This window comes from Piliocolobus tephrosceles, unplaced genomic scaffold (genome assembly GCF_002776525.5).
Source record: "Piliocolobus tephrosceles isolate RC106 unplaced genomic scaffold, ASM277652v3 unscaffolded_26484, whole genome shotgun sequence".
In the NCBI taxonomy this organism is placed as follows: domain Eukaryota; kingdom Metazoa; phylum Chordata; class Mammalia; order Primates; family Cercopithecidae; genus Piliocolobus; species Piliocolobus tephrosceles.
Genome location: NW_022309292.1, coordinates 5081 through 12328, shown reverse-complemented (window position 1 = coordinate 12328; position 7248 = coordinate 5081). Strand labels below are relative to the sequence as shown.

Sequence of the window (7248 nt, the reverse complement as noted above, 5' to 3'; positions counted from 1 at the left end):
ATTACAAGGCATACCGAGAGGGCAGAAAACAAGTCCCAGTTCAAAAAAAAACAAAATAAATCTACAAATACCGACCTTTAAAAATCTCTGTTGACCTTTAAAGGTCAAAATTTGTAGGTTTGTTCTGTTTTGTTGTTGTTGTTATTGTTGCATTATATAATTTTAAAAATCAAAATAATTATCAAAACTGCTTAACGAGGCCAGTGCCCCTCTGGTCCACAGGGCCCGGGCAAGGGAGGAGCCTCGAGACCACCAGGGTGGGCCCCCAGCCCTCCCCTGATACTCAGACCAGGGGAAGGGACCTGGCTGCACCAGGCGGGAGTCACCTCCACCTCCAGTAGTAGTGGACTCTGGGCACTCCAGACCTGGGGTCGTAGTGAGTTTCGTTGATTGAGCAATGGTGGCTGAGTTGCAAGCAAATGGCTTTCATCACCTTAAATGGTTTTGAACCAATGAAGCTGTATTCCTTTAAAAAGACGGATAGCCTATTGTGTGAACTATAGAGTCTGCGGACAGATTTATATTGGGTTCATACTGTCATGCACGCAGACTCCTACGAGTTCTCCTAAGTTATTAAAGGCCTTTTGATATGAGAGTTGAAAAGTTCCATAAAGTATGGCCTTTGTGGATTAGCACAAAGTCAAGACAAAGCGATTGGACAGAATTTGTGAAGGAATCAGCCCCCAGATTATCAATGAGCCCCTGCACCCCCGCCCCCTGGTGGCACTGCTGAACAGCCGTAACTGCTCTGTGGAGATGCCCATTCTGAAGGACCTGGCCACCATGGCCTTCTGTGATGCACAGTCCATGCAGAAGATCCACAAGAAGGTTCTAAATAAAGCCATGAGTGCTATGATGTACCACACCATCACTCTCATCAGGGAGGACCTGGAAAAGTTTAAGACCCTCAGAGTGATTGTGAGGATAGACAGTGGTTACGACAACGTGGACATCAACGCTGCCAGCGAGCTCGGAATTGCTTTGTGCAACATATCGTCTGCAGAGGTGCAAGAGACAGCCGACTCCACCATCTGGACCTACTCAACCTGTACCAGAGGAACATGTGGCTGTACCAGGTACTGCGGGAAGTCACGTGAGTTGAGAACGTGGAGCAGATCTGTAAGGTGGTCTCAGGAGTAGCCCACCTCCATGGGGAGACGCTGGACCTCATACAGCTTCAGTCACACAGAGAAGGCTGTTGCAGTTCAAGTCAAGGCCTTCGGATTCAGCATTCTATTTTTTGAACCCTACTTGCAGGATAGGATCCAGCGGTCCCTGGGCATGCAGAGGGTCTACACCCTGTGGATTTGCTGCATCAGAGCAACTGAGTCTCCTTGCACTTCAATCTCAGCAAACGTAACCACCACCTCATCAATGACTTTACCATAAATTAGCAGATGAGGCAGGGAGCATTCCTTGTGAATGCAGCCCGTGGTGGCCTGGTGGAGGAGAAAGCCTTATCATAGGCCATCAAGGAGGGCAGGATACAAGGGATGTGCATGGGTTGGAGCCCTTTAGCTTTGCTCAGGCTCCATTGAAAGATGCACCAAATCTCATCTACACTCCTCACACTGCCTGGAACAGCAAGCAGGATTGCTGGAGATGAGGGAGGCAGCTGCCACTGAGATCTGCCGAGCCATCACAGGTGGCATCCCGGAAAGCTTAAGAAACTGTGTGAACAAGGAATTCTTTGTCACATCAGCACCTTGGCTACTAATAGACCAGCAAGCAATTCATCCTGAGGTCAATGATGCAGCATACAGATATCCACCAGGCATCATGGGCATGGCTCCAGGAGGATTTCCTGCACCCATAGAAGGGGTAATCCCTGGAGGCATCTCAGTGACTCACAACCTTCCAACAGTGGCACATCCTTCCCATGTTCCCTTTCCCAACCAACCAACAAAACACGGGGACAATCAAGAGCACCTCAACAAAAAATACCAGAGAACGCTGGAAGGTAATCATTCAGATACACTTGAGACCAAGAGACGGTGAAAAATAGATGAACTAAGAAAAATAATCTGATGGTCTTGGTAACTGATTCTGAACATACGCATCATTGATGTTGTAGTGTTAAATCTACAAGAGCTAGAAAACTGAAGATGTCATCTGCTTACCAAAGAGCTGAAAAACTAGGATGTGACTTATTAATGACCAACTGCTGTTATTGTGTGTTAAGTTTTTCATATGTGCATAAAATCACAAAGAACAAATAGAGCTTTTTCCTTCATTAGTCCTTTGGGCACAGCAGGTCTTGAAGACCCTACTCTAGAATGTTGCATCGAGAGTTCAAACATTAAATTTAAAAAAAACGTAAGACGAAATCCCTATCTTGTGACTTGACTACCTTCAGTGTACAGGGACTGGTTACCTCTTTTTGCTAATAGGAAGATTACATTACTACAAAATGGGGAGAAAACTGTTTGCCTGTGGTACACACCTGCACTCATAGGATTGAAGACAGTACAGGCTCCCGTACAGAGAAAGGTCTGTCACATCTGAACTGCATACTGAGTGGGTAAGTTGGTTGTAAGTTCACTAAAACCCTCTAATGATGCCAAAACAAACAAACAGAAAGTATTAAGTTTCACAAGCTCTTCGTATTCAAATCTATTTTCTCAGTTTCAGATCCTCTGCTACTCTATTGAGTGGAAAGTCTTTAGCTAAAAGGGTTCAAAAAGAATAATGTTGCATTTCCTTATGTCGCAGGAAACACTTTTAATGATAACTTGTCAGATTGTCTGCGACAAAACCACCTTTTTTAGACACTGATAAAGTACTGTTTTCTTCACATTATAATTTATACAAGCACACTTCAGATGTATTAGATGTGACTGACTTTAACAAATTCTGTTAGATTTGTATCAACTAGGTACATGTTCTATTCATGGTCTTTTGTGAAGCATTGCCTTTTTGTTTAAAAAAAAAATGCCCTATTTTGAGCTTTTGTATAGGTATATTCCTATTTTTGTGACCAAAAAAATAAAAACTTTAAAATTGTCTCAAACAGAAAAATAATGGCTATCAGAAGCATGTTTTGTCTTAGTGTGAGTTACGGTTATTGTATTTGTTTATTGTAAAAGTGGACATTTAGTGTTCAGTGCAGTTTTCAATAAAAAGTAATTTTCAAAAAACTGATTAATAAAAACAGAACATAGACAATGAAAGAAAATTAGAACAAGTGATGCATGAGGAAAATGAGATATCAATAAAAACCAACAAAAAATGTGAATCTAAAGAACACAATAACTGTATTAAAATTTTAATCAACAGTCACAAAAGCAGGCTTAATAAGGCAGAAGAGAGACAGAGAGAAGGCCACAGACAGAGCATGAGGTAGAGGGGGAAGGAGAGAAAAACAGAGGGTAAGAAAGAGAGCAAGAACAATAGAGACTTGGAAAGAAAGTGCTCTGCTCTTGTAGACAGGTCCCTTTTGAGAAGGCCAAGATAGGGTGGAGGGTGCTTGAGCCGGGACAGAACAGGGTGGCAGGGCCGCCCATGCGGGAGGACAAATGGAGCCCTGAGAAGTGTTTTTTCCTGAATTGGTTGGTTGCTTTGGGGGTGCGTTTTGTAAGGTCATTAATTTGTTGGGTCTTCTCTGTCCTCTTGGTGTGGTGGGCCCCGAGATTTGTAAAGTGTGCCCATCCATCTGGCGGGAGCCATGGCACCAGCATGCCCATGGGTCCTGAGGCTTGGGTCTCTCTTGTGTCTTCTGGACTAGAGTTTACATGAAGCTGGTAGCAATGGTAATCCAGGTGCACAGGGACAGGTTTCCTCATTGTTGGCAAAGGTAATGTCCTTTCCCCAGGGAAAGCAGCCCATGCATTCTGGAGTGGAGGTCTTGACTGGCATCTGTAGGACCCGCTGTCCCTGCCTGGCCATTCCCCCAGCTTTGGGCCAGATGAGTGAATAGAATTGCCTAGGTCTTTCAAGAGCGGGAAGACACCTGGGACAGCAGGGAACCTGCACCCACCCCTTCGAGGTTGGGTACGGGTGTGCCCCATCCTGGCTGGAGCCCAGATTTTGGTGGGTCTGCCACAAGGTGGAAGAGGTGAGATGCTGCTGCCTGGCAATGCTGCAGTGGCAAACCCCCATGAAGAGGTCCCGGGCTGCCACCAGGGCGCAGGCGGGTGAAAAGGGAGAGTAGAGTCAAGGGGCAGTTGGGAAGCAAAGTAACAAAAGCAGGGGAAGAGGGAGGGAGCAGGAAGCCAAAAGCCTACAGCATCTGGTATTCATAGGTGGAATCCCATACCAAGTACTAACCAGGCCTGACCCTGCTTAGCTTTACGAGATCATAGGAGATTGGGTGCATTCAGTGTGCTATGGCCGTAAACACCAGTGAGAGGTGACAATCGTGCTAGCAGCCCTCACTCTGTCTCAGCACCTCCTCAGCCTCAGCGAGCTTGAGGAGCCCTTCAGCCTGCCACTGCACTGTGGGAGCTCCTCTCTGGGCTGGCCGAGGCCGGAGCTGGCTCCCTCTACTTGCAAGAAGGTGTGGAGAGAGAGTGCTTGGTGGGAACTGGGGCTGCATGTGGCGCTCGTGGTCCAACCCAAGTTCCGGGGTGGGAGAGGGCTCGGCAGGCCCGCACTCTGAGCGGTTGGCCAGCACTGCTGCCCCAGGCAGTGAGGGGCTTAGCACCTGGGCGAGCATCTGCAGAGGGTGCACTGGTTTCCCCAGCACTGCCAGCCCACCCACAGCCTGCTCAAATTCTCACCACCTCAACCGCCTCCCAGTGGGGTAGTGCTTGGGACCCACAGTCGCCATGCCCAACCCCCCCCCCACCGGTGGACTCCCGTGCGCCAGAGCCTCCCTGATGGGCACCGCCCCCTGCTCTGCAGCACCCAGTCCCATAGGTCACCCAAGGGCAGAGGAGTGTGGGTGCATAGCATGAGACTGGCTGGCAGCTCTGCCTGCAGCCCTGGTGCAGAATCCACTAGGTGAAGCCAGCTGGGTTCCTGAGTCAAGTGGGGACTTGGAGAACTTTTGTGTCTAGCTAAAGGATTGTAAATGTACCAATCAGCACTCTGTCTCTACCTCAAGGTTTATAAATGCACCAATCAGCACCCTGTCAAAACGGACCAATCATCTCTCTGTAAAATGGGCCAATCAGCTCTCTGTAAAATGGACCAATCAGCAGGATGTGGGTGGGGTCAAATAAGGGAATAAAAGCAGGCTGCCCCAGGCAGCACCGGCAACCCGCTAGGGTTCACTTCCACATTGTGGAAGCTTTGTTCTTTCACTCTTTGCAATAAATCTTGCTGCTGCTCACTCTTTGGGTCCACACCGCCTTTATGAGCTGTAACACTCACCATGAGGGTCTGCACCTTCACACCTGAAGCCAGCAAAACCACAAACCCACCAGAAGGAAAAAACTCCGGACACATCTGAATATCTGAAGGAAGAAACTCTGGACACACCATCTTTAAGAACTGTAACACTCACCACAAGGGTGTGCAGCTTCATTCTTGAAGTCAGCGAGACCAAGAACACACCAATTCCAGACACACCAGCAGTGGCACCAGGCTGCCACAGAGCCTGGCCCAGCCACACCTGCCGGATCCCACGTGTCACTGCCACCCGGGGCTGTGGGGCTCGGATCAGAGACCCCCGAGTTGCTCACCTGTGGCCGGGCTGGGCTGCTCTCCCCCTCTATAATGGAGCACTGCCATCCTGAAAACTCTTAAGAGTTATGTGCCTTAGTCTCCCCATCTGCAGCATGGGTGCTCCCTTCTACCTCCAACCTGATACCCAGAGCCAGCTGAGCCAGACAGTGAGCTCCGTGGGTCAGGCATCCAGAGCCATGTCAGTGGCCCAGCCTCTCCTCTACCCCAAGGGAACCCTGCCCATCAGTGTGACCCTAGGGAAGTTGTCCCCAAGTCCTTTGTCCCTCACCTGCCTATAAAGGGCAGGGTTTGGTGGGTGGGAATCAGGTCCCACCCCAGACCAGCCCTATGTGCCTGGAGTGTTCTCACCTGTGCCTTCAGCCTTAGCCTCCCATCTCCTTCATCTTCTGAAATGCAGGAGATGGTGCGTGTGTGCTATGGCCCTGTAATGGCCCACGTCCAGGTGCCTGCTGCTACTCAGCTGAGGGCAGCGTCCTTCTGTGCTGGGGCTCAGCCTTTGACTATCTCCAGGAGGGCCCTGGCTGGCCCTCACTGGTGGGATTGGAGCCCCTCATTCAGGCAGCAACTCCTGGGGGTTCCCTCCTCTCTACCAATTATCAGAGAGACCCTCACGGACAGAGTGCTGCAGCCCCACCTCCTGAGACCCCTTGGCCACTCCAGGCAGTCATTCAGTGAACTTAGCCACCAAGGCCCCCTCCCTACAGCCTGATGTGTACCCAGCAGGCACTCTCTGTCACATGCCCATGTAAGGAACACAGCATGCCCTGGGTGAGCTGCTGCAGCTGTTGTCTCTGATTTCTTCGTGGGAGGAAGTCAGCGCCTGCAGTAGTTGGGGCTCAGCAGGATGCAGTCCAGAACACCAGCTCCGCACCACCCTTGACCCAGACAGTGAGCTCCATGGGACCCCTTCCAGGTGGGTGGCAGCTCATTTCCAGGGTTCCCACTGCTGAAGACCAATTGTTCCTGCAGGCAGGCCTGCCTCAGGCCTGGGACCTCAGCGGGTGAGATGAGTAACTGTGAAGCACACACACTGAAACCCGGCACACAAGGCCTCAACATCCCCTTGAGAGGCACCGTGTCACCCCCTTTCTACAGGCACACGAATGGAGGCCACAGCAGCTGTGACTGAGGAAGGATCTGACCCAGAGCCTGGGGTCCTGCCAGACAACTCTCAAACCCCCGGCTGGAAATTGTTCCTCTAAAGGGCCAGGGGTCAATATTATCAGCTTTGGCAACCATTTTCTGTGCCAAGGACTTAACTGTGCCATTGTAGGCAGACAGCAGCCTTCTCCAGACCACCTGTAAATAACAGGCAAGGCTGGACTCCTGTAGAGCTTTATTCATGAAAAGGCAACGTTCAAATTTCACAGTGTCACAAAGCATATTTGTTTTGATTTGTTTGAATATTTGGAAATGTAAAATGCACTCTTAGCTCATCAACGGCACAAAAGCAGGCAGGGGCAGGCTGCACTTTGCTGACCTCTGGCTGAGATGGAGCTCAGATGAGTGGATGCCAGGATGGGCAAGCCTAATCCCCTAACAGTGGAGATTGACCCCAGGAGAAAAAGAGTAAAACACAAATAGAACAACAGGTCTGGCCAGTTGGGTCTCACAGGCCAG

General features: G+C 49.7%; 1 pseudogene; it reads left to right on the top strand.

The window, feature by feature from the left end:
• The first annotated feature begins 615 nt into the window (after positions 1–615).
• On the top strand, positions 616–6830 carry LOC111535087 (annotated as a pseudogene).
• Positions 6831–7248: the final 418 nt, after the last annotated feature.